At 48.1% G+C, this 27,931-nt stretch overlaps 1 pseudogene across 1 annotated transcript; it reads left to right on the plus strand.

Moving 5' to 3' along the window:
- Positions 1-2,164: 2,164 nt before the first annotated feature.
- On the plus strand, positions 2,165-27,349 carry LOC306797088 (fidgetin-like; annotated as a pseudogene). Its single transcript has 3 exons — positions 2,165-2,422; positions 3,391-3,429; positions 25,083-27,349. The product of its transcript is annotated as a fidgetin-like (transcript).
- Positions 27,350-27,931: the final 582 nt, after the last annotated feature.

A 27,931-nucleotide genomic window follows, 5' to 3' on the forward strand; every position in this document is an offset into this window, starting at 1 on the left:
CTCTCTCTAAATGCACAGTTTATAAAGAATGGACTTTTTGTTTTTTATCCTATAAGCTTTCTTCTTCATCCAAATTGATTCTGACACCGTTTCGTCGTCGCAGACGCGGCGGGGTTAAGTGCTGATAATTATTTGGGAGAGATCAATCAAAATATGAAATGTGTCTAGAGGAGGTGGCATCAAAGCGCCGGGGGTTGTGTTGCATGTTTTCCCTCTAATACCGCGAATATGGAACATTTGCAGCGGAGGTTTGATTAGTGTGACGTTCAACGGCGGCCCTTTGATTGGGCACTGATTGTGTGTGTGTGTGTGTGGGGGGGGGGGGGCTTTTGTTTTTGCCTCGTGTTAAAGAGTATATCAATTACAGCGGTGATTTAATGAATGACACATGAGGAATCTATTCTTTTATTGAGTGTGTGTGGAGGTCTGAAAAAGTGCAGCGGGGAAGTGACGAGGGCCGACGCTGAAGTCCTGCAGGCATTGGAGTTGAAATTTAGCTGGTCATGTGACTATGACTCCCTCCTCCCCTCCCGCCACATGACCCCCGAAAGAGAGAAGGGAGGGAGGAAAAAACCACACACACCCCCCCCCATACAAACACAGGAGGCGGGATTGTATTTGTGGTGTGTGTGTGGAGTCTTTTGTGCATTTCTGCTTGTGTGGGTGTCCACGTGTATACGTGTGCTTCTCCCCCCCCCCCTCCACAACTCCCATTCAATTAAGAGCTTAAGCTCATTAGTGGCAGACTTACATCATTACCTCTCCAATGGCTAATGAGTTAAAAACCTATTTAGATTTATGTCGCCGTTAAATCCCCCCTACACACACACACACTGTCACAAATCAGAAAATATGTCACACGCACATTCAGTCTGAAAGTGTTGCGATTACCCACATCGACGTGTGGCCTTTTAATAGCAACACTGCATGTTCAACACACTCGAGTTCTACCTTTGGCTCCGCGATGTAAATCAGAGAGGAGAGACAGAGCCTCTGCACGCCGTAACAACACGGCAAAGCTGTTTTCCCTCACTTACACATTAAAAGACGCTAATTGAAGGCTTTGTCTAATTACTAACTAATAATTAGCACCGCGTAAGATAAAGAAGAAAAAGAAGAGAGATTTCTTTTTGCGCAGCGAGCAGTTGAGTTTTCAATCCATTTTCCGTCCCGCCAACAAAACCTTGATTGCACTGCAGGCGTGACAAATTTGTAATGAATTGACGGAATTGTAAGAAAAGACAATTAATTGCAGACGATGGGGGGGGGGGGGGGGGGAGCTGCGGCTTCCGGTGGCGGGGGTGCATCCGCAGGTGTGGAGGAAGCAAACAGCCGCACGCTTCTACGCCTGCGCTCTGTGGTTCGACTGTAGGGGGCGTGCACGAGTTGACCCTGTAGACGTGTGTGACTTTTTACTCCACCTTTTTGTTTTCATTTCCACCCTGTTGTTAACCCCTTAAATTTCATTTGACCACATAAAGGGGTGTTTTTTGTGTGTGTGTGTGTGTGGGGGGGGGGGGTACGCGCATCGACTCGTGTGTGTGACGAGGAACAATGGACTGATGGTCTTTGATGTCTTGTTTAAAAATCTGGTGTACCCCGCTGACGCTTTGATAACTGGCTAACTGGGACATTTTCATTCTAATTAGGGCTTCCAATTGCTAATTCCATATTGCTGCTATAATTATCACGGGGAGGCGCGCGGACGCGGTGGGGGCGTTTCGCGGTCAGATTTCGGGCAGACGGGTTGCCCCCCCCCCCCTCACCGCGTGTACACTTCTGTGGGTTCCCAAACTGCGGCCTGGGGGCTTCTTATGAGCTATATATGGGGCCGGTTTCCCACTCTGGAGGCTTTTAGAGGTGAGTATGTTATCACTGTATAATCTGCCTCGCTCGCCAAACCAGTTAGCATCTGATAGCATTTGCTAACAAACAGCTTTCTGGGAGAGGGGTTTAAAACCGCTCTAGTTTTCAATTATTATAAATTTGAAATGCTTTTAAAGTTGGTGTGTCGTAGGAAAAACAAGTCTCACCTTTAATGTGTTAATACGAATTCGTCTTTTAGCTTCTAAATACTTCTCCTATAACAACCTTATGGGCAGTAATTGGAATTTTTTTTTCTCTAACACCCCCCCCCCCCCCTCCTCTTTACCCCTTCGCACACATGCGCAGTGGGGGGCGTACTGGTCAGTCTGAGAAGCAGCTGTTCAGGGCTGGTGAAATTCCAACATGGCAGTGGCTGTGGTCAGTGTTTGCCGCGTTCACTCGGGATGGCTTCAGCTCGCGCGCAACCCGGCTTAACCCTCGGCTAAAAAGAAACAAAAAAAAACCTTTCATCAGCAGAAGCAGCAGACCCTTTCCCGGGATCGATGCGACCCTAACACACACACACCCCCACCGCCGCCACCACCACCAGCCCCACGTGAGAGGTCGACCTGTCGCTAAAATAACAGGTAAGGAGGGCTGTAGTCTGAAGGGATCCGCTGCGTCCGCTGTTGGACGCGAGCGGTCAGAGCGGACGGGCTGTAGAGGAGAGGAGACGACCGCTGCAGCCCCCGCAGTGCACGCTCACCTCGGAATCATGCATGCGCGCGTTGTCGTTTAACAAGTTGCCCGACTCGCGAACGACACCTGCGCGTGAATTGCACGGTTTTGTTTGTGAAATGCGCCGCGGTGAAAAATCGCAAAAGCCCGCACTACAGGTCGCCTGCTTTTTTCTGTGTGTCGGCCGTACTCACTACTAAAAAACAAACAAAAAAAACACAACTTGCATGCACGCGGAGGCTAATCCAGCCTCCGTCAGGCGGCTGCTTACAACAAGTTGCCCCGCGCGTGCGGCGCAGAGAGCGGATAGAGAATCACCGCAGCGCCCGTTTGGAAACATTTTAGGGCGTTATCAGCAGATTGAACTCCGAACAAGCACCGAGCTGCACCAGTTGATTTTCCCCCCCTCTCTCTCTCTCTCTCTCTCTCTCTCTCTCTCTCTCTCTCTCTCTCTCTCTCTCTCTCTCTCTCTCTCTCTCTCTCTCTCTCTCTCTCTCTCTCTCTCTCCCCCCCCCCCTCTCCCTCTCCCTCCCTCCCTCCCTCCCCCCTCCTCCCTGCCTGTCATCCCGGGCTCCACTTTCTAATGAGATGCATGTAGGTTAGATGCCTCTCTCCTATTGAGTTGCTCGCGCCAGTACTTGAAGGGCCCACCTTTCAAACGGCTGGGAATCCGAGCAGCACCGCTGGAACCAACAAGAAATAGAAACAACCCCCCCCCCCCCCCCAAAAAAAGAAAGTGTCTGTCATGTTTCAGTTTCTTAGTTGAAGGGGATTTTTTTTTTTGTTCTTCAAAAAGCTTTTAATTCCAATGCTCTCATCTCCTCTTCCTCTCCCTCTTCTGCTCACCGTTCCAGCACGAGATGATCAGCAGCAGCAGCGTCTATGGTAGGTGGATTTTACATTACACTTTTTATTATTAATAGAATCATTATTAATGTATTAGAAGGTGCACATATGAGTTTCCCTATAGCTGGTGACTAAGTGTATTTATTTTGTGTATTTATTTCACTGGAGCTGATCTTATTGTGTGTGTGTGTGTGTGTGTGTGTATTCATATTGTCAGCTTTATTTTAAATAGTTTTTTTTACAATAGGATAAATCTCCAAAATGACAGCAGTCATGCTTAGGTTTATTTTCCATCTTTTATGTTTTTCTCATGTCACACTAACACAGCCTCACTACCTGCTAATTAACAAACCAGGGCTACATTTACATTACACGGGGCTTCATTTGACGTTAATAATCTGCTGTCAAATACAGTTCCCAAACCTGCAGAAGAGCGAGATGGACGTGAGGCAGAAGTTATATTTTTTCCAACACGCACAACTTGTGTGAGATTTCTTCTGATTTGAATATAACAACGTACGAGTTGTGGAATGGAGCACGTAGATGTGAGTCACAGGCCTCAATCGCTATATTTATAATCTGCGTCGCATTTTTCTCATATTTCATACACACTTTATTGCAGGAGTGATTATTAACATTGCGAGAGAACTGTGCATTAATAACAGGAACAAACAAGGAGAGGCTGGGGAAAACAACATCCTGTCTCGTGCGTGCAGCAGACCGTTCAAATTGCAGGTTTAAAAAAAGAAAAGAAAAGAAGAATATCCATGTGTTGAGTGCAGGAAATGTGTGCTGCGTTCACGCAGAACAATGGTGCATTGTTGGAAAAGAGAAGAAGAAAAAAGCCATCCCACCCTGTTGAGAGTGAGATGTGGCAGCGGATAGTTTTCTGATGAATAATCGTGCTTTATTCTGCCGGGCCGAGCTTCCACCATTGCACATTCTTGGTTTTTGTAGCAGTTATTAGTGAGGACTCAACCTTTCACCTTTGAACTCTCTCACACAGTTTCTTGCTCCACGTCATGTGCTGTTTCCTCCTTTCTCCTGCTGTGTGTGTGTGTGTGTGTGTGTTGTTTCTGTGATTATAGGCGTGTGTGTCCACGCTGTCAAACTTTCACTTTAATGACAACACTAATGCCTCTGTTTGGACCTCAGGCGTTGCACACACACACACACACACACCTATTTACGCACCTATTTACGTGTTAAATGACACATTTTGCTGCAGCCGTGTCATCGCGGCGCGCTCACAAACGGCTGACTCTGGATGGCGATGTGTGGACGTGATTCTTTGTTGGAGGAATTCAACTGTTAGCCACTGCTGTCACTCTAGAGAGGAACATGTGGGGGAGCGGTGTGGCGCATGACTTTTGCAATATGTGTGTGTGTGTGTGTGTGCAAGAGATGAGAAAGCCCAGGCTTGTGTTTCTGTGTGTAATGTAAATAATGTAGCGAGTAGCGACTCAGCGGCCTGTTCATTCCTCTGTCTTATTTGTTTGCTTACAGTCTCGCGGCTTAAGATCCGTCCCTCTGCATCCGCTGTCTGCGCGTGTTGCGGCGACAGCAGCAATAATCTCCCCTCATTACACACATAACGTATCGCCTCACCCCCCCCCCCCCCACGATACAGCTAATAGGGACAGAGAGAGGAGAGATAATAGGAATGGAAGAGAAAGTGCTCTACGAACAGGCAAGCCTTTACTCTGCCTTTATTTATCTCAACACGTCCCCCCCCCCTCCTTCAAATGAACAGAGAGAGCCGAGTGTGCTGCGAGGGTGGCCGAGCGACTCCCCCGGTGGGGCCGCGTAAATAAATTATCCTGACACTTCCTATCAAGTCTGTAATGTTTACCATTAAAAGCTGTTTTAAAACCGTCCCGGAGCCCAGCGGCGCGCGACCCACCGCGGGACCGCCAGCCAGATGTAAAGGGGGGGGGGGAATATTTCTTTACCCACACACAGAGAGACATGTGTTAGTGTCCGCCGCGTCCATGTCAGCGGGTCTCTCCCGCCTGACAAAAGGGGGCCGTCCTCAAACGCGACACCGCCCGGGTTGTCATCTTTCAGCAAATATGTTAAGTGTTATCTTTTGTGCCGAGCAGGAGCCCGGGACCCCTGTGGGAGCCCCGGCACATGCAAATAGAACAAATCCCTCTCGGACCTGTCTGTTTCTCTCTCTCCCATCTCTCCTGTCTCCCCCCCCCCTTATCTTCCACGTTTGCTCGACAGTGCGTCAGTCCTTCTTGTCTCCTCTGCTCTCTCATCCACTTCGCTCTTTGTCCACTTATTTCCCCTCCTCTCGCTCTCCGTCCCAGAAGGCAGTGCTGCCGGGGCGCGCGTGCTCGCTGACAGCGCCCCCTCCCCCCTTCGCTGATCTAACTTCCTCTTCTCAGAGATGGGGGGGGGGGGGGGGGCAGCTGTCGGTAGCACCGCTTGCCCCCCGAAACAGGTTTCTCTCCCTAGATGAGTGGAAGGCCACAAGTCCTCCTCTTCCTGTCCCCCCCCCCTTCTGTGTTGGTACACTGGCTGCATCAAATGGGGGGTTTTGGGGATTTAGTGTTGCTGTGACTGACAGTTGGCGGTCCGTGGATTCTTTTCTTTTCTCAAAACGCGCCCTCACACACAAATTACACTCATTCTGCCCTCACGTCTTCCTCCCAGTGCTGACTGGTTATTATCCAGTCAAAATCTGATGGGTGTACGACACCGAGACGATGCTTTAATGTGGCGCGGTGGCACTTGAGAGATCAGGTGTTTGGCGTCACTGCGCTGTTAGATATTGTGCAAGATGAATCAAAAAGTTCTTCCTCAATTTGAACTGATCAAACAGCAGTTTTCAGGTTGAACAAATGTAAGAAAAGACGCAAAAGTTTTGGTCAAACGAGCAGATGAACGTCCCAATAACAGCCGGGAACCTTTGCAGCTGAAACTGATCTGAGATCGGTGTCGCCAGATCTCCAGACTTTCCCGCCTCTAATTTTTATTTTTTTCTCTGAGAGACACTCAGCTAAATTCATTTCCATGTTAATTCCAGCATTAAAAGCATTATCGCACTCTCTTTGAACTCCGAATCCCCCGAAATGTTTGAAGTTCCTCCGGTTTATGTAATGTGTCGTTTTTTCATAGGTTTTAATCAAATCAAAGCTGCAGATTTCTCTTTTTTTCCACCCTCCCTCTCTCTTTGCAATCCGCTGCCCCCTCTTGCTGAATTTTAAGCAGACCCCCGCTCACCTCTCTTTACTCTTTACCAGCAATCTCCGCCACCCATGGCCCGGATTCTCCGGCAGATATTAAAACATTCAGCATATGCTGAGGACTTATTAAAAAATATATATCTAACTTCCACTTTGGAATATTCCGCACCATTAGACCTCAATAGACATGGCGGCGTGCAGCTTATCCTTTACATTGTACCGTCAAATGAGAAGGCACCGTCTCTAATTGGGTTATTGCCATGGAAGTCTTAAGTTAAATTGTGCATTGATATGCGGGGGAGCTCGGTGGAGGACGCCGACGAGAGCCTTTTTTTTTCCTCCACAAGGGCCAAAGAAAATGCCAGCCAGGAGCGGAGGAAGGACCCGACTGTAATCTCTGGCCGCCGCTGCTGGATGATCTGATTTCTTTGTGGACACAGAGTCTGGGCTAGATCGTGGCCGTCTGCTGCTCAGCTTGAACGTCTTGATTAGCGAGGCGTCTTGCGCGAGCGGCAAGTAAGTCGGCCGCTTTTTTTTGTCTGCGAGGCGGCAAAGGTGTGCGTGAGCGTTAATGAACAATGGCTCGTCGGGGGCGAGGAAGAGCTGGTGTGTGTGTGTGTGTGTGTGTGTTCAGAGGCTTGGCAGGCTGCCAGGGGATGGACACAAAGGATGTTGAGTGGCTGGGCGTGTGGCACAGCATCACTGAGCCGCCTGTGGCCTCTGGGAGATGGACGCGAACCGGCGAGCGAGAGCAGAAAAAACAACTGCTGTTGCTACGTAGCTTTCGCCGCGGCTATTGTCGGGCTGCGGCTAGCAATTTACAGTCATCATCGATTGGTCGGTGTAATGAGAAAAAAGAAAAAGTGGAAAAATACCAATGAAAGCTCTCTAAAGCCCAAGATGACGTCTTGAAAATGTCTCGTTTTGTGTCACCAAAACGATCATAAGTGACAAAGCAGAAAATGCTCCCCATTTGAGATAATTATTTTGCTATTTTTGCTCCATAAAGGATTAATCGATCGCTCACATTTCTAGATTGCGCCGGTACGTTCGCGGTAGTGTCTTGAATCAAAGTGAAATATCACGTTTTTGTCCGGCCAACAGTCAGGAACCCGAAGACGTCGAGTTCACGATCATATGAAGCAGAGAAAAGCAGCAAATCCTCCCATTAGAGAGGCCGGAAGCTGAGAATGTTGTGCTTGATAAATAACTGAAAGGATCAGTCGATTGCTAAAGTTAGACCGTCGATCGACTAACCGTTTCGGCTTCAGACCCGGAGTCAGACCAACAGTCCGGAACCCGATAGAGTTCACGATCATACAAAGCAGAGAAAAGCTGCAAATCCGAGAGAGAACTTTTGTTATATGTCTTACAAATTGCATTAAAATCGGTTCGTGCTGAGGGGAGGGAGGCCGTTCGTGTGCTTCCCTGTGATCATGTGTGTGCACACTTGTAACCGTGCGTGTGTGTGTGTGTGTGTGTGTGTGTGCGGGCCAAGTTGCCCCACTGGAAGCGGGGCGAGAGCATTAGGATGTTGCTTGTACAACTCCGTTGGCAGGATGGACACATGTGGTAGATAGCTAATGATAGCATGCAGCGTATAATGAGATCCTACTCTCCGTCTGTCTCCCCTACCTGCCATCATGCATTAACCATGCAAGAGGAAGAGGAGGCGCGCATGGTATTGACTTTCGAGTGGGTGTCTGCTTGTCCGTTGTTGGTTTTGTTTAGCACTCAGAGGTCAGCATGGCTGCAAGCGCCGCACATTTATAACAAGTCTTTTTTTCTGTTTTTATTTTTATAGCGGGGGCTCATTTTTGTTTTGTATTTTTGTATTTTTTATTTTTTTTGTAAGGCAAGAATCTCTCCTCATCCGCACCTCTTGAGCTCTGTTAAACGGTCGTAAATTGATTTTGTAAGTGTTGCGATGTATACGCTTAACAAGCCAAATGGGTTCAGTTTGCAGGGGTTAGTTTGCGTGTTCAGAAGATTATTCCGTGAATGTATTCCACGCACTCATAATCCACAGCATGTTGAGTGAAGGAGGGAGGCGTTGGCAGCGCTCCATCTTCGTGCCCGGTAACATATATTTATCCTCTTCACTACACAGCCCCTCTAGGCTGCTCAAATCCCCCCAGGGTGTCCCGATGACATGCTTACTAATGTGTGCTTTGGAAACCGAGTGCTATTGTATCCCCTAAATCTCACAAAGCACTGTATGATTTGCCCATTGTCGTTAAATCGCTTTGCTTGTGCCAAGTACTCCCGCGTCTCACAGAGGCTTAATGCTTTTGAGCGTTTCAGGGACGGCTTCGAGTTCCCCCTTTTGTTGGTTTCGGGGAAAAGTGCCAAGACTGCTGCGCGGAATATTGTTTTGAGCACGGAGGAGGGAGGGGAAGCCGGGCCACTGCCAAGCGACTCCATTGAGCCCCCGTGAATGGGCCATTCATATTTCGGAGAATCACCCAGATGCCATATTGTTGGCTCAACAACGCTAAATATTCTCCAACAAGGATGGGATTGTAGCAGGTTTTTTGAATTGTGCGAGTGTGGAAAAGGACGTTGGGAAATTAGGGGGGGGGGGGGCTGTTGAGTCGCTGCGAGAAGGGTGGACAGAAGAGCCCAATGTGACATGATAGTGTGATTCACGTCGGTTGTCCTGCAAGAATAGAAGTATTTGTCTTCACAGTGTGTGTGTGTGTGTGTGTGCATCTTTATTTCATCGTTCATACAAACATCAGAACTTTATTGCTCTGTGCAGGACAGCAAGTTATGCTGTTTTAAAAGTGAAATTAATTTCAGAGGGAGTTGATGTGCGACTTTTTAACACAGCTTAAATGTGCATTCACATCTTTCTTTGTATATTTTCCATTCATGGGGAGTTCATTTGAATACTCTTATAAGTGCTTACAACTACATTGTAGTGCGTTATGAACCCTTTGTTTAATGTTTATAAACTGCTTATAAATGCTTAATAGTGGGCGTTAAAGTAAAGTGAAAGACAATATTTAATGTATTTCTTTACAAACAGCCTCAACTGTATACCAATATGTGTTTTAGGCCGATACTATTACTAATTCTGAATATGAATGATTTTAAAATATAATAGAAATGACATTTAGTAACTTAACTGTACCGCCAGCCTTTAACAGGTTGCAGTCCAAAGTGCAAATAGAAAAGAAGATTGAAAATATCACTTTTCTCTGAATAGTTTCGATAGAAAGAGGGGCGTGCTGCTTGCTATGTGGACCTCAGTGGGACTGGATCCCAGACCAGCAGGGTCGGACATGTACGTGGCTCTCATTGCACACGGAGCCCTCTTGAAGTCCGGCCTCGCTGAGCAACCTTGAAGCGGTCGTACCCCTGTCAGAGGGTCTAAGACAGGACTTAGCAAAATGTCACCGCGGTCTTTTATGTCATGCATGCACTGAGTATTAATCGCGGCTGGATCTGCGCCTGAGAGGCTGATCAAATTTATTGTTTGGCAGCGCGGGACAGTAATGGGTGTTTAATTACTCAATAAAAGCCCTTTTATAGATTCCCGGGCCTCCTGTGTGTTGAGCAAATGGTATCGATCCGTCTCTGGGCTGCAACATGATAGCCTGTGAAGGAGAATTAGAGCCGTTAGCCTGCTAGCGCTCTCTCATTCATTAGCCGCATTAGCCAGAGGGTGGTTAAGACGTAGCATCATGGTTAATTCCAGAGTTTTTTTTCTTTCTGTGTCCGCCTTGTGTTGTAAAGCTCCGTGCACCTCATTTACACAAATATGGATTGGGCAATGAATAACATCGACCGGTGAGGAAAGTGCTTCAATAACGATCTCCAGGAGGTTCGTTTTTCTTTCTTTTAAACATTTCCCTCTTGCCACGGTGTAATCCACAGGACTAAATTTGACAACGCCCTGAGCCGAGCTGCATTAATCCCACCTCTTCCCCACCTTCTAATCTGTAATCTGACGGCTCCTCTTCCTTCTCCGAGGCCGAATTCAGGATCTCCGTCCTCCCGCTTGCACGCTGCAGTCTGGAGAACAGCTCTCTAAAAGAGGAAACAGCTGAACGCTGATGACAGCGAGCCTCGCCGTGTGTCCCTATGGTTCTCCATGCGAGCATACGTGTACGGCGCTCATGTCCAGGCCACTTTATCCGTCTTTTTTTATTTATTTTTTCGCATCTGCCTTGCGTCCATTGTTCTTTTATGTTCAGAGCACATTGGCGCTTCTGTGAAGCGGCCCCACTTCTCTTGATGCACGGCAACAAAAAAAACACTGCAATATCTCCCTTGATGTGTCCATATCAAATGAATGTGGCCTATTGCAGACGTGGAGGAGTCAGTTGGGTGGCTTTGTGGAAGAAAAAAAGGGCCCGCAAGGGGACCATGAAAGAGACATTGTCCAACATGGACCGTCCAGCTCCTTTGTAGATAAATGGATTTTCATGCTTATCAACTGGGACACTGACATGAGTGAAAACTGTGGAGAATGTGGGATTATTCTCACTCCTCGGCCGCACACTCGGACAACTGTAGTTTCAAGTGTGTGTGGTCTTTCATTGTCCCGCAGTAAGGTTTTTTTTTTGTTGGGTGAAACATTCAAAATAGAACAGCGTGCACTGTTAGCATGCTGCCAACGAGATCCTTCTGGGAAAATGTTGCTCACTAAACTCCCAATTCCACATTTTCCACTTCAGGTATGTAGTGTATGTACATTTTGTTGGTGTTTAACTTAATCGCAGCAGAGAAAACAAAGCTGGACTAACACGTCGTGGCTACAATTTTCCACTTTTCCACCACAATATGTGTGACATTATGGCAGATTTAGATTTTTGATGGAATTAATGTTAAGAGCAAACAGAAAAGAAACTCAGGATCTTTTACTCATCAGGTTTTAATAAAAACTTAACAGAACATTTCGCGACCGTTAACAGCGCCACTTAAGCTAACGTTATTATTGAAAGTCCGAACATTGTCAGACATTAGCTACTCGACGTTTGTCATTTTTCACAAACTACTTAGCTGCTATTAATAAATATAACTACTTTTTTATGTTATGTCATGATCAAAATCAAGTATTTTTCAAGCCGCTATCTATTAAATCAATCATCATAATTTAGGTCACAATTATGTTATGTCATGATCAAAATCAAGTATTTTTCAAGCCGCTATCTATTAAATCAATCATCATAATTTAGGTCACAATCACAGTATTAGTCAGAAAAAGTTAGATACTTTCCTCAAACTGTTAAGCCTCAATTTGCTCTGAATTACTAATTTCAGAAGCAGAATTTTGCAAAACGATAACATTGTATGACCCTATATGTAACATTACGACGCCACCCAAAGCCGCGTCATTGCCCAAACCCGCAGAGGAGCATATATCATCAATGAAAAAAACATGTGACAAATGAGGCCTGAAGGCTACAACACGCAAGTCGAGAGCGGTGAACCCCCACGGACATCAACCGGCCCCCTCGCGTCATGTTCTAATGCGAGGGACACGTGTACATGTATGCGAGTATGCCCACAGACACACGCCTAAACCTTGTTCACATTCCACCGCCCGGGTGGGGGGGGGCGCCAATGAGAAGCGATGTCTGCTCGATGCGGAGCCAGTGATCTAGGTAATCTGCCTGTGCTGTGGGACAGGTCTATTGGTCCACAAATCAATTGGCTTCGTGTCCGTGCCATTAGGCTAACATGGCGCTGCCGAGGCGCTGAGAGCGGTAAACAGACTGTTTAATTCCCCTGGACGCCGGCCAGGTGGACACTCCTCCTCCTGCTGCGTTCTCCTGATCCCTCCGTCTCTTTTTTTTTATCACTCCCCTCATTCTGCCTTCCTCTTACATTGACTCCACTTCAGTCAATGCGGTTATTCTCAGTGGACGAGTGCTTACAGGAATATTGCTTGGAGGGATTGTGTGTGTGTGTGTGTGTGTAAAGAGGAGAGATTTTGGCCAATGAACCCTTGCTGTGCTCTGTCCTCCAGTACTGTGTCTATACTGAGTAAGTGATCCCTTGGGATGCAGTACACACATCAGCATCCCTCCCTATCTCTCTCTGTATGTGTCTGTTTCAGTCTTTGTTTCTCTCTCAGTGTATCGCTTTCCCATTCTGTCTCTCTTTCTCTTCATCTCCCCCCCCCCTCCCGCCCTTTTTTTTCTTTCCATCTCCAGACAGGCAGCAAACAAGTACAGTAATATGAGGGGGCTGCATCAGAAACAAACACACACACACTCATGATTAGAACGATGCAGATGTATGCCCGAGCTGCTAGAAGTTAGTCACTTCCTCTCTTGCTACAGCGACACCGAATAACCAAAAAAAACCCAAACAAACAGCCGTGCGTCCTGTTTGTTTGGGTTGTTTTCTTGGTGCTACAACAGCGTGGTAATTGAACCGCCGTGTCTTGACGGATGAGAGTTGCCGGTGGCGCGTCTCATTTCCTGCACGCTGTTCGTCGACTGACTGATAAGATACGAGGCCCCCGTAGCTTCTAGCGCGGCTACCGACCTGATGAGCGGCGGCGCTAAAGCTGCGATCCGTGAACATGTAACACGTACAGAATAAACACAGAATATAAGGCTGACATTCGCAGCACTATTTGAAGATCTGCTGGACGGCAAAGCCTTTAGAAATGACACAGTGCAGAAGTCCGTGTTGTGGTTTCGGATTTGCACGTAGCGCCGGAGCGTTGTACTGTTGCTAGGAGACGCTGAAACCCTCTTGACACGTCAGGTCAGCTGTTGGTAGCCGGCATGTTGTTGACGAGGGTTGGAGCCCCTGCAACAGAACGATATGGTTTGCAAAATGAAAGCCGTCCGTTGACTTCACGTCCATCCGTTTTGTAGGGTTCATGTGAAGTATATGTCTTCACAAGCAGGCCGGCTTTGAGTATTAAAAACAAGAAGTCGGTTTGATGTTGCAGTAAATGACTGCATCGTGACAACTTTTTGAAAATATGGCCTAAATTCGAGGCTGCGCCGTTGGCCCTTCGTCCCCTCGGCTTTGACTCATCTCCCTCCTGGGACCTCAGTGGCGGAGTGACATTCCCCTTCCAAAAGGACAGCGGAGTCACTCCTTATCTTACGTCACAGCTCATCTCTTCGATAAATACCGCACGGCCTTTTCTCCCTGCTGAATCGCACCCTCTTTCTCCACCTGATCATTATCCCATCTTCTTCACCGGAGGATGTTTATCTCTCTCTCTCTGCATTTCGTACGCACTTCTTTTTGATGGCAGAGTCCTGTTCCGGTTTCCGAAACTGGAGATCATCTTTTGTCTTTTGGAGATCTCTTTTCAGCATTGTGTTTCTTGTCCAGATGACAAACAGAGATCCTGCGTCCGCCTCCGGTTTGGAGCTGCATCCACACAGTAATAAAGCTGTAATTATTTATTTAGTGAGAGGGGAAACAGGGGTTTCTAACTGCGGCTGCTGCGAGAAATATTGCACTGGAAATATGTGAAAATACATGAAGTTGCCGACGCACATCCACGCTGTTATCAAGGCCCCTGTCTCTCTCACTGCAGAGCTCCAGTCCAGGCAGAGCCGTGTCGGGAACAAGCAGAATAGTGAACAGAGAGGTGTTAAATATCTCTTGTTCTGTCTGCGACTGATATGCAGGGTTGTCAAAGTAAAAGGTTATTTAGGGTTGAGACAGTTTGTGTGTACACATTTAGTATTGACAGCTACTTACCATGTACTGGCCTCTTCAGTCAACAGTGAGAAACTACACCGAGGTCACGTTTAAGTTCAACACTGACTGGAATGTCCAGATCCTTATCAAACATTTGACATTTTCGTCAGCAGTATTGCAGCGAAAGCGGTTGAAGGAACGGAATTGTTTGTTTTGTTTCTTTTAGTTTATTTTATTCACCAAACAATAAATCTGAAGCTTCCTCAGCGCAGCTAGGTCGGAATACACAGTATATCCCCGACCGGTCACTTTCCTGATCTTCTTACTCCAATGAAAATATAATGCGGATTAGTGATGAACCAGTTTCTCCATTCAGAGTATTTACACAGGGCAAATGTTGTTGCATCTAACAATTAAATATCGTTGTGTAAAACAAACGAATTTGAACAAATTTTTACGCATACGTCATTTGTTGGAATAAACTAAATTAGCCCAACCCTAAGCTAACGTTATTGTGATGCAGTTGTGATGCGTTGGCCGCCTCTGAATGTGATTACCGCTATTGATCGATCGGCAACGACACCACGCTGGCGGATGTCACCTGAGGAGAGTGTGTGCGCGAGGTGGGGTACGCGTGAGTGTGTGTGTGGGCTGACGGAGGGAGGAGAAAGAAAAGGGAAACGTGTGTCCATATGTTGGTGTGCTGGTCCATATGCTGGTACGTACATACTGTACCCCCCCGTGTGCGTGCACGGGTGCGTGCACGGGTGCGTGCGTTAAACCCGGACCCCGGTGCGGTAATGTGAGATCAGACGTACGCTGTTAGCCGGAGCCTTACATCTGCTGTCAGCCAACTCGCTCTAACTCTGTTAAGGACGTTATTGATTGCTCATTATTACCCCGTTCCCTGAAAGATGAGCGTCCCCTATGATCACATTAAATCTCTCCTCTGTCCAATTCTCCTGAGACGCCTTCTGCTCATCCGTGCCCATCAAATTTCTCCTCCAGAGATCTGATATCAAGCAGCCTGATGTTTTTTTTGTCATTGCCTCTGGTTCTCTCTGCGTCTTGTTTGATTTACTCCAAATAACTGTCTTCTTTTCCTTTCTTGTCCCCCCCCACACTTATATTATTATTTTTTTAACAGATGCAGTTCAGCTAATTGATGTCTTTAGTCTGTGTAATGGAAATCAGCAAATATGAGCAACATTTGAAATTATGATTTGTTTTCCTTTTATTAGCGCAAAGAGGACGCTTCAGGTTCTCGTGTAAACTTTGTGATCCGTGTTTATTGACTTGATAGCAAACAAGAGGAGCTGACAAGGGAGTCAAAATATGTACTTTACTTGTCAGAGCGGGGCCTATTTCAGCTGTGTTCCATTCTATTTAAAAGGCAGCGGCATCTCATTGTGAAAGGCTTGTCTTCAAACTAGCGTGTCAAACTTACGGTCTCGTTCAAATCCTACAAATTTTCCTTTGAATTTGCTAACCCCCCCCCCCTTCATTGAGCCTCCCCTTTAAAGTTGCGTGCCCTTTCCCCGTGCCTTGCGTTGTCATTTTCGCTGACGATAAGCAGTTGTTGAAGGTGTCACGCGTCCGCCAGGCCCTGTAAAGTTTGGGACGGCTGAAATCCAGCCCTCAGCGAGAGGCCATCTCATCGGCCCCCTGGCCGTCCCCCCGCCATGAATAATGCAGAGCTATCGACTGTGTCAGTTGAGCGCGGGGGAGACGCGCCGGCAGCCAGCTTGATATTCAGCTGCCGACGCTGACTGGATGCCCTCACTTTGAGACAAACTGCTGGCAGACCGCTCCGACTTGAACGGACAGGACCTGAATCTGCTCATGTGGGATGAACGCTGATGTGCCGGCGTGTCCCGAGGAAGCACGAGTTTCTGCCGGAGCGGGTGGAGAGGCAGATAGAAGAATGTGTGTTCATGAATCTGGATACAGGCGTTCGCAAATATTTGTATTGTACACACACCAGATCCTCAGCTGTGCCGTCTGTATATATATGTGTATTGTGTGTGTGCGTCCTCCACCCTGCAGCAAGCTCGGGTAAGAATCTCCTGCCCCCCCCCCCTCGACACGACCAGTTCAGTCTCAATGCCACCGATCGATGGGCGTATTGATCCGCTGTTTGACTGTTTGGACAACCTGTGCGAATTCCAGCATAATGCGAGCCGCAGTGGATTTAAAGGCCTTATGTGCGCACACGCCAGCCATCGCACCTGAGCGCCGCTTTCCGTCTCAACACCCGGAGCTGCAGATGCGTGGGTGCGAGAAAAGAAGAGAGAAAGGGAGAATATGTTGCCCGTTGAGGTGTCCCGATGACTCGGTGTGGGCTGGAGTTTGAGTCCGACTGCATGACCTTATGCGGCGTGTCCTCCCGGCCGTTCCCCTCTCACCTATGCTGCCGCTCACCGCTACATCTTTATATTCTACTCGCACAAAGCCAAAGGTGTGACATGAAGATAAATTACTCCAAAGTTTCTTTTTTCCCCGGCTCATTGTACGCAGAGAAGTGGACAGATTATTGCGTAATTGAATAACTTTATTATGTACATGAAACCATGAACATGGTTTGGGACATGCAGAGGCAACGCATGAGTTGGCAGATCTTACCAGGAACTGGATGAAGTCTGCAGGATTTGACACTTCAAAACAAGCACGGCGAAGGATCCTGCGTGTGCACAGGCTGGGGGTAGAGGTCATCCCGGCCAGGGCCCCTTCAGTAATCCACACAGCCGCCGCAGGCACGTGCACACCTTTAGCACGTGCGCCGCTCACGGCGAGCGTTAATCTCCACCAACTGCTGGCGAACTCTAATCTTGCTTGCTTACCAAGGGTTTCGCACACTTGAAAAAAAAACGAGTTCACAGCTTTAAAATCGTCCTTGTATTTAGAAGCCACAGTGATGAAATCATGAATTTCAATTTTAGTACATTTTTCCCCATTTTGTTCCTCATTTGAAGGGGATAAGATTTTGAGAACATTATCTTAAATCTGGAAAGTTCTCATCTCGTTAAAATTGACCGTTTTTACAGTGTAGTTGGTGTTTGGCACCGAGTTTGCCTGCTGCTGTCGTAAGTAGCAAACTATGGAGCCGTGGTCCAGTCTACTGTCTGACTCCCCCCCCCCACACACACACACGCATAAATAGACACACACACAGCCAGTGCAGACAGACATAAATGCATCCACAGATGGTGACACTCCGGCAGTCACTCCTGGGCTCTGTCTACGTGCCAGCTAACACACACACACACACACACACACACACACACACACACACACACACAGACATACACACCAGCCTGGCGGCAACAAACACGGCGATGCATCATTGAGCATCGGCTGGTGTTTTTTCTCTCTAACTGCTGAGGGGAAATCAGTGTGGTGTTAAGTAACCATTCATGTGGAGCCGAGACCACACAAACAAACATCACACCCACACTTCTTAAAATACATTTGCCTCGGCAGAATAATATAATATGATTGAATCATCCGAAGGTTTCTCTCGCGGACTTCTATCCGGATACTATCGGAGCTTTTTATTTTTTTCCCCACAAGTGGGATCATTTCTGTGTTAATACACTCCCCAGCATCACTATTTAATTCCCTCGACAAATATCTCTTTTTTTGCGCTTTTTCAAACTCCTGCTTGCATCGTGATATGTTCATTTGTTGTTGCACCGTTAATGTTTCCACTCTGGACCGGAGTGCGCCGCGTAGGTAATCGCCCACTCCGGGTGGCGCGGCGCCGCTTGTTTGTGATGCGGATCTCTTCCCGAGGATTGTATTTGAATAATGAGGGAGGCCGGAGCGTTCTCTTGTGCCGAGTGTCTCGGGCGCTGCCGCAGAAAATGACCTCTGAATAGTTGTTGTGGATTAGCCATCAAAGTCTTCTCGCGAAGTGGCCGATAGATAGGTACTTCCAGAAATGAGTCACTTGAAAATGATCATTGCCGGCGTTGCCGTATAAGATAATGGATAACCATTACACTCCATTTTCCCCCAGCTCCTCACCCACACAACGCCTGCTCTTGAAATATGATGCATCCACTGTGCTTAGTGAGCACTTAATGTCCAAAAGCGCCGCGTTTGTTGAGATTTACAACTGCGCCGGCGGGAGGGGGGCAGAAGAAAGAGTGCGTCGTCGGCGTATAATGTTGTTCACTCAATAATTATCTCATTTTATTTACGAAGACAGACAGCTCTGGACGAGGTTAGAGGCTTCCTCTCTATTATCTCCACCTGCCACCTCTTTACTGCAGCAGCCCCCCCCCCCCGTCCACGCCAGGCCCTAAATGACGTCCTTCACGTCGAGGACTTTCCAAAGTTTCCACCGAGGAGGAAGGGGGCGAGAGCGTCCTCGTACGGGGAAAAGAGTGGACGAGGGGGGAAGAGGACAAAAGCCCGACAAAGTTACGCGCAGCTTTTCTGGCACTGCTAGATCGATGTCATTTCTAAAAGGATTAGGCCTTCTCTCAGAAATCTATTTTAATTACTGAACACGCAGGTAAACAAAGTGGTGGTGGTCCGCAGGTATGGATCCGGGCGTCAGAGGAGTATTGATAGTGCGTGGCCCATGTTGACCCCGGGGGCACGCCTCAGGTAGGAGCGCATCGCCGGCCTCAGAGGCGTTTGCGGGGAATGTAGATGTGGAGCCGCTCCGGCTGTCACCTGACAAACCCTGCAGACATTGGGCAGCGTGGCCGGCTGTAATTGGCACCGGTGTAGGAGGACGTTCAGCCTCACAACTTCTTCTTCTTTGTCACTTGTCTTACAAAGTACGAGTCAGCCCGTCGAGCATCACTTGAGCTTGTGTTTGCCGGATGAGCTGTCTGTCACTGCAATGTGGAGACACCACTTTCTAATGAGACATTTAGAGTTTATCAATTGGATTAAGTGATGTATTACACATTCAGATTACAATTTGAAATGTATAAACCCTTCAAGTATGGGTTTACTAATTGTAACTAATTGCTTTGAGTTGATAAATTGTTCATCAGTGCTTTTGCAGATGAGTAATATGACTTACATGATTCATTAAAGTCATTAGTAACAAGTTAACTTATAAACCCGTGATTAATAATTACTCATTCAGGTTTTACAGGCATTTGCTAATGGCTTCATGAAGTTGATCAATTGTGTATTAATGTTTAATTAATGTTGGATCATTGATACAAATGAATACATGATTTATTAACTTGATAAAGCCATAATTAACACGTTATTAATACTTAATAAGACATATTCTCTTAGGGGTTCATCATGTCTTTGTAAAGTAAAAACAATAGTTGGGGTTTAAAGGTTATGACTACTCTGCTACGGTAATAAAGTGTTTGTTAATGCTTTATAGATCTGGATGAAAAAGAATCAACATAATGAAGCCAAAAGTATTCTTCAATTAACTATGAATTAGCGGGTGTTTATAAGTTGTGACTAACTTGTTTCTAATAGCTTCAATAACTTATTGTTAAATACATTGCTTATTAATGTCATATAGATCAGTAATAAGCCATGAATAAAGAGCTAAATCTATTTGCCTGTAGTTAATCCTCCAGTGTAACTTCAACCCTAAATATGATTTACATTAAGCTCATATCCTACAGATGTTTCGTTCCCCCGATAATAATAATCCGTTTGCCTCAGCGGGCCTGATGTTTCCAGTCGCGTTAGTGCGTCCTGCATGTTTGAGTGTGTGTGTGTGTGTGTGTGTGTGTGTGTGTGTGTGTGTGTGTGTATAGGCCTGTCTTTGAGGAAGGAGCCCCGCGTAGAGCCGGGTGATTAGGCACGCTGCGCTAGTCACAGGAAATGGAGTAGCTGACGGACAGGCCGAGTGCATTATAGATGAATGCCATGCGTTAGCCCCCGCCGAATATCTCTCAATTTCCTCTCTGAATGACAAAAGAAGCCACGCACAATTTCCTTGATCCGGAGCATTTGTTTAACTGCGCCCTACCCATTTAACCCACCCATTCAATAGTCTGTCTAAAAAGGAAATTTAGACAGTGTCAATTTAGACAGCGCCGAGGAAGATCTGATACCGGCTGGCAGAGGTGACGATACGCCTCTGGAATTTAGTGCGAGATTTATGGCGAGTTTAGCCTGATTTCTCCTGCGAGCTAAATTTAGAGTCGTCATTAAACACACCCTAATATTTTTAGCATTTACATCGCAGAACCAAGCCCATTTCTCAAAGCTGGATTTCTTTTTTTACTCCAAATCTGCTCCACAAAAGACATTTCAAACTTTGATGGTCGTAAAACTTATCACAGGGTCAGAGATCACAGATTACAATGAATATTTGATTTTTTTTATAATTTGTTTTAAAGATGCTGTCATTTGTCAAATATCCTTATATCGCAGCTCCGAGCTGTCATCTGTACAGCGATCCCCCCCCCCCTCTCTTACTGTCTTTGAGTTAGTGACAGCTCATCTCTCCCCGGTCACTGCTCGCCGTCTAGACTTTGAACTCTCTCGGTTTACTCCCTTATCTGTTGTTGTTGTTGTCGTCGTCGTTGCTCTGCGACAAACTCAAGTCGCTGGAATGGTAAGCTGTGGCTGGGCTCCAACTGCCGGCTTCAAAGACGCCGATCCGGATTCTTGCTTTTTTGTGTCGTCTCACGTGGGGACGGAAGAGGAGCTTGGTTCACACATTTTGTCTTTTTTAAATTCCAAACAATTCACGCGTAATTAAGAGCTTTTCAGGTTTTTTGCCACTTTTCCCGCAACTGTTGCTCGGAACAAGACGCGAAACGCGGGCAGGGAGTTCTGACTTTGCGTATGAGTAATTTCATAATTAATTGCCTTTTGGGGGGACCTAATCACATTATTTGACTCTGCGCTGCAGGTTGTGTGCCAGCGTAGCCCGTGGCTTAGTCACAGTGTGCTGGACTCATTAACAAGGTGGTCCGGAGGTTGTCAGACACACACAGGGCCCTGCACACACTCGTAGAACAGGAGCTACATGCGGGGCTTTTTGAGTGCAGCGATTTAGAGTTTAAAAGATGCCCTCCGGTGTATTTGATAAGGATTTGAATAAGCGGTTAGATTTCCCCGGTGGTGTGTGAAAACAGGTCTCTTTTGATGATGTTATCGCCTGTCATGCAGCTTCTCCTCCTACACTTTTTTTTTTTTTTTAATATATAAAGAATATGACACGATAGCTTGTTCTTGAAGGTCTTCAGTGTCTGTTTGCGTTGGAAAGACAAAAAGGGTACACACATTTGTACGTCTTGTCTCAGGGTGTGTGTGTGTGTGTGTGTGTGTGTGCGCGTGTGTGTGTCTGCATCGCTTCGTCCTCCTCTCACACACACGGCTTAATTATGACGTTACCGAAATGGGCAGTTTGCTCTGACACCCCGCTTGCAGAATCACACAGCGGACAGACTTAAAAGAGCTCATTAGCTCTCTCTAAAGAGCTGTTTACTGCACACACACGCGCGCCCGCGCGGTAATAGGCAGCTCTGTTGATGCAGATGGACACCGAGTGTAATGAGAATGATTAGGCTTCTCTATGTGGAGGCCGGAGGAGGAGAAGAAGAAGTGAGAAAGGAAGAAAAAAAACCCATTTGCCGGCAGGCTTGACGCTTCAGAAGGTGGTGAAGATTTCTGTTGGATGTTGTCTCAGCCGAGTGCACGGTCTCTCTCTGCAACACACACTTTTACCCTCACACTTAAATGTGTCCATCCAGATGACTCGCGAATTTCCCCCAGGCCTCGAAAAAAAACAAAAAAAAACTCAGAAGATTGTGGAGAAAATGAAACAAGGGGTTCAAGCTCGCAGGTCTGTCGTAACCAGAAAAAGTCATGAATGAATCGCAGCCAGAATACACTCATTGCAATGTACAAAGGCTCGGACAAATTGGGCTCCACTGAATTCTTTTCATATTTCAAACCCCCCCACAAAAATGTTCTTGGGAGTTTTTGTAAATGAATGGGAGGCATTCAGAGTCCTTGTTAACATGCAGAGAAAAACACAGCGAAGGATATTTGTGTTTATTTTGATCCACGTCTCTTTTTCTTCTGTCAGTGAATTAAAGGACTTCTCAATGACTTTCAAGGGCTTTTAAAAGCGAGAATAAAGGAGCCAGGCTACCTTAAATACTCTCCTTGTCGACGCCGTCCACATGATGTGACTTTGCTCGTTGCCCTTGGTTTACATCACATTGAATTAGAGGATTCCAAAGTCAATCCTCCCTCCATCCCTTTCATATGTTTTGCAGCAGGAGCGGCGAGTTCAAAGCGCTCGGTTCAAAGTACCCCTCCTCATTTGAATAACGTAGAGTAATCGCTATTACCTTATTTAAATAGTGCAAGTTATCATTTGGCCTTCATTTGCATTGCCGGGGTAATCACTGCGTCTCCGCATTAACCTCATTATAGAGGAGATGAAAGCCCTGATGGAGCCTGACACACTCTTTTATATATGTTATCTTTATTAATGGTGGAATTAGAAAGATTCATGTTTCTTTAAACGGAGGACACATCGCAGTTTGATGGAGCGTCAAACTATGTGGAGGGAGGAGCGCGTGTGATTCGCGAGGCTTGTTTTTATTATTTTTTCTGCCCGTGCCTGTCTCCATCCTCCCTTCCTCACATCTCCATCCTGTTCTCTGTTCTCTCGGGCCAATTCAAACACGTCCGTCTCGTCAACGTCATTTCGAAAAAGCCTATTTCAGAAAATTCTAAACAGGAATCACAATGAAAGTATCGTATTTATAACACATTGGATAATATTGATATTAGCTGCTCCAATGTTAAGCTAGGCTATACTTTTTACCAGGACTAGCATTGTTTGATTTACTCTGTTGCCGCGAGTTCTACAGTGATATTATTTGTATATTTGTTTGCGCTGTGTTGGGATTACACGGTATTTGGGAGGATAAACAACAACAGTTATTTGATAGGATTGCCATATTGACGAAATGAAAAACTCCTCTTTCGGATCCTTTGATTTTATGTTTTAAAAAAGAAGCACATAACAGTATAACGGTGTCTACCTGGATTTGGCCTGGAGCCATATTTTCTCTTATTTTGTCCGGTATTCCAGACTTAGTAGTTTTCTCCTTGATAGTGCTGCTAATATATCTTCAATATTAAAGGAGCCTCCCGGCTAATACAAAACTTTTCTCTGCTGAGCCTTTTGTCTGAGGCGTTGGCTGGCCACACGGGGGGGGGGGGGGGGGTGACAGGCTTGCCAGCCCCTGCTAGACTCCCCTCGGCTAAAATGTTGTAAATTAACACAATTAGCAGATCGCCATTCTGCTAATTAGCCAGTGGCGTCTACCGAGAGATGGCTGGAGAGGAGAATCAGAGAGGAAATAGGAGTCTAGGGACCCCCCCCCCTTTCCTCCCTCCCCTGTGTTGTTACCAAACAAACACAGGGCCTCGGAAAAGAGAGCAAGAGAGTGTGATCGTGCCTCTGTGTCTGCTGCTTGTGTGTGTTTGCAGTAGCATAAGTGGATGGCAGGATGGGGGAAGATGTGCTCCTCTATGAATGGATTTCATTGTGCATGCCCACACAAACACACAAACCAATTCTGAAGTAGGGATTCGCTCACCAGACCCCCAGCTGTGGATCCCCACATGCATCCGCAGCCAGTCAATAAGTCGGGGGAAGCAGCCTAAATGACACCGATATTATCCTTTATTTGTGTGCACTAAGTCAAATCAAGCGGGGGTTCAATCTGCCGCCGCGGCTGTGATTTACGCCCCGTCCGGCCTTTGATGTCGCCGCGGCTTTGATAGTGAGACAACGATGGAGTCGGCCGTGCGAGTGTCAGTGTTTGCAGATGGCATTGGCTGGGATTAAAGGAAACAGTGGCTCTCCAGCCTCCCGAGGCAATAAAGGGGAGAGCCAGGTGAGTGTGTCTGAGATGAGATGGAGCAAGGAGGGGAGGGGAGGAGGCGAAGCAAGCACACCGGGAGTAAATAAGAGGAGGGGCGGCCACGAAGGAAAGGGGGGAATGAAAAAGGAGAGGTATCGAAATAGATGGAGTCACAATAAAAAGGGGAGGTAAAGAGAAATAAAGGAGGATCTAGCGGGAGGTGGTGGGGGGGGGGGGGGTGGAAAATGGACGACACAAAATAAGCAAAGAGAAGAGGCTTGGGATGGGGGCAGGGAGACATGAAGAAGAGAGGCAGACAGGAAGGTAGAGAGAGCGGTGGAGAGAGAGAGGAGGTCAAGGTGGAGCCGTGCAGACAGGAACTAAGCTTGAGACACAATGTGTTGTAATTCATTGCTCGCTGCAGCTCCTGCGCGCGCCCTGTGTTTGTCCGTCTGGGTCAGTGGACGTGATGCTGTGTGTGTGTGTGTGTGTGTGCACGCCTGAGTGCAGGCATAGGTAGTTTTTTAGTGTGTGTGTGTGCGATGAAAGCAGCATGAGGGGGGGGGGGGGTGTATGTGAGTGTGTGTGTTGCTTTGTGGTACTCTGCGAGGCGCATTTTCAAACCTATCTCCAGCCACCTCAGATGAGCCGGGGATTACAGAGTGACCCTCAATGCCTCTGTCTTATTGGTCTGGCCAGGGTGCATTAGGGCTGCCGTAACCAGCCATCCCACAATCCCTCTGTGCCGCACTATACCTGCCGACACCCACTCTGTCCATCTTAGGATCTCTAGAAATGGACAACTTATGTGCGGTTGGACACAAAACCCTCTCAAAAGTACGTATCAGGAAGAAAAATAGAAAAAAATAAAGAGCACCACGCCGAACAAGCCTCCAGATGAATATCACCTTTTTAATTGACCACCCTCCCATCCCAGGCAATTTGAAGGTGTTGTCATTTGTAATTATTGCGAAACTGATTTTAACATGTCAAAGTGTTCACATGCGGTTGTCTTTGTGTCCGTTTCTCTCAGGCTTAAAGATGCAGTGGACCCCCGAGCACAGCCAGTGGGCCGAACAGCACTTCGACATCTCCTCCACCACGCGCTCGCCAGCCCACAAGGCTGAGGCCTACAGGGCGGTGCCTGGCCACCTGCAGCGCTCAGCCGCCTACCAGTACGCCTGGGCCAATGACGACATCTCGGCCCTCACCGCCTCCAACCTGCTCAAGAAGTATGCCGAGAAGTATTCCGGCATTCTGGAGATGCCGGGCTCCTACTCGGAGGCCCCGGGGGTGATGAACGGACGCAAAGGGGAACCGGAGCCCTGGCAGGACGGCGTTTACCCCATGAGCTGCATCCCTGAGGGGGTCTCCATCCGAAAGGGAGGGATGGCGGCGGCCTCAGAGGTGGTGTCTGGCATGTGCAGCTCCCCGGGCCTGGCCTCCAGCACCCTGAGCGAGCCCAGCTACTCCAGCAGCAGCTGCGGGAGCCACACCGCCACCGCCCTCCACACCTCCTCCATGTCCTCTCAGGAATACGGCCCCCCGTACGGCAGCTCCTACCTGCACAGTAGTTACAGCTCCCAGTCCGCCCAGGCCCCAGCGCTTCCCTCCCCGCTGCACAGCTCTGGGCTCCTGCAGCCGCCGCATCCGCCCTCCCACCCCACTTTAGTCCCAGCTTACAACGGAGGCTCCCCCAACTTGTCTAGTTATAATTACCCCCCAGCAGGCTACCCAGCTCAGAGCTCAGCCGGGCCAGGATACAGCCCTGGGGGAGCACCCCCTCCATCCTCATACCTCCCCTCAGGCATCGCTGCACCTACACCCCTTCCCCCTTCTTCTGCTTTACCTGGATACCCATACCAGAGCCATAACCTGACCCCAATCGCCCCCACGCCTCTCAACAGTAGCTCCTCCAACTCACTGAAGAGGAAAGCCTTCTACATGACCTGCCAAGGGGAGCTAGACTCTGCTTACGCTAACTTTGGCTACGGCCAGGCCCGGAGCTCTGCTGAGAGTCCCATGTACAGGATAGCTGACAGCAGCAGCGCAAATGGAGGCTCCAACAGCGCCGGTGGTGGATTCGACAGAGGTGTGGAGAAGTCGTCTTTAACTTTTAATCCTCAGAAGCAGTCCACGATGTCCTCAGAGCAGCAGCAGAGGAAGTACAGCAGCCAGGCAACAGGTGGTCCGCTGACTCCACCGGCCTATGTCACCTCCACCCTGGGGGGTTCCCGCTCAACGGATTCCCTTGGCAGCTTCACCTCCCCTTCCCTCAGTGAGCAAGGCGCCGATGACCACCGTCTCCACCTCCCCCACTCGGCGCCAGGGCCTACCTCCTCCTCGTCCACTTCCTCCTCCCGGCCTGCCGAAGAGCAGCTAAAAACCAGTGACCCCCACCTCCTGGACATGGTTACCTCTGAAATCGTTCAGCAGGGGCCCCCAGTGGATTGGAGTGACATTGCAGGACTAGAACTGGCCAAGGCAACCCTGAAGGAGGAGGTCCTGTGGCCCATCCTGCGCCCGGACATGTTCAGCAGTTTAGGACCGGTCCCACGTTGCGTGTTGCTGTTTGGCCCCAGGGGCAGTGGCAGGACGTTGCTGGGTCGCTGCCTGGCCAGCCAGCTGGGGGCTCCGTTCCTCCAGCTCAACGGTTCCACGTTGGCCACCAAGTGGCTGGCTGAGGGGGAGAAAATTATCCGAGCGTCCTTCCTTGTGGCGCGCTGCCGGCAGCCTTCTGTGCTGTTCATCAGTGAGGTGGACATGCTGCTGTCGGCACACCTCAGCGAAGAGAGCCCCATCAACCGGCTGAAGGGGGAGCTCCTTGCCCAGTTGGACTCACTTCTCATGGGCTCAGGCGAGGACGCAGGCAACCAAGTGTTGGTGGTTTGCTCCACGAGCAGACCCCAGGACATGGACGAAGGGCTGCGCAGGTACTTTTCTCGGAGGGTCCTAGTGCCCCTGCCGGATGGCGGAGCCCGACACCAGATCGTGGGTCAGCTCCTGGCTCAATCTCAGCACAAATACTGCTTGAGCGAGGAGGAGCTGGCGCTGCTGGTCCAGCGTACCGAGGGTTTCTCCGGCCTGGACGTGGCCAGACTCTGCCAGGAGGCCCTGGTGGGTCTGTTACACGTCTCTGCACAGGGCATGGACATGTCGGGTATGATGCCCAGGGGACAGGTCAGGCCCCTCACCTACCAGGACTTTGAGAGTGTCTTTTGTAAGTTCCAAGCCAGTATATCACAGAAAGACATCGACACGTACACTGAGTGGAACAAAATGTTCGGCTGCAGCCAGTGAAAAGATAGATTCCGCCCTTGAGAAAAAAGAGGCATCCACAATTCCTCCCCTCAGGGCAGAAGCATTGTGCTGGAGGGAAAGGCACACAGAAGGCCAACACAAGCCCACTGAGTTCTCACGGGCAGGGTTTTAGACGCGCCGGGAGACCTGGTTTCAAGAGACAACTGGCAGGTTTGCAGTTAACGAGCAAGAGTTTTAATTTGAATGCTTGACACTCCAGAAAGCCAGGCATTGTTTACACATTGCAAGCAAGTTGGCTTTTAGAAGAGACGCCCCAGTGTCTGTGTATATACATCGTTACGTTCTTGTTCTTGAGATTTAGTTGGCTATCCAAGTGCCTGAAGTGGTGCTTTCTGATTTTCTTTCTTTGTTTATTTGCCTCACGATCTACATTCATGGCATGAGCTGACGATTATTAAGAGCTTTAAAACTTCAGCGGCGAGTCTGCAAAAACTGAGATTGACAGTCGGTCATTCTTTATTGTCCTGCTAGGAGCAGCATTCGGTCAGCGCGGCAGTAGTCTGGGCCCTGACTCTTCTGATCCCGTGTCTGCAAAACAAACAAACGTAACGAACAAAACTC

Source organism: Melanostigma gelatinosum, assembly GCF_949748355.1.
Source record: "Melanostigma gelatinosum genome assembly, chromosome: 24".
NCBI classification, from domain to species: domain Eukaryota; kingdom Metazoa; phylum Chordata; class Actinopteri; order Perciformes; family Zoarcidae; genus Melanostigma; species Melanostigma gelatinosum.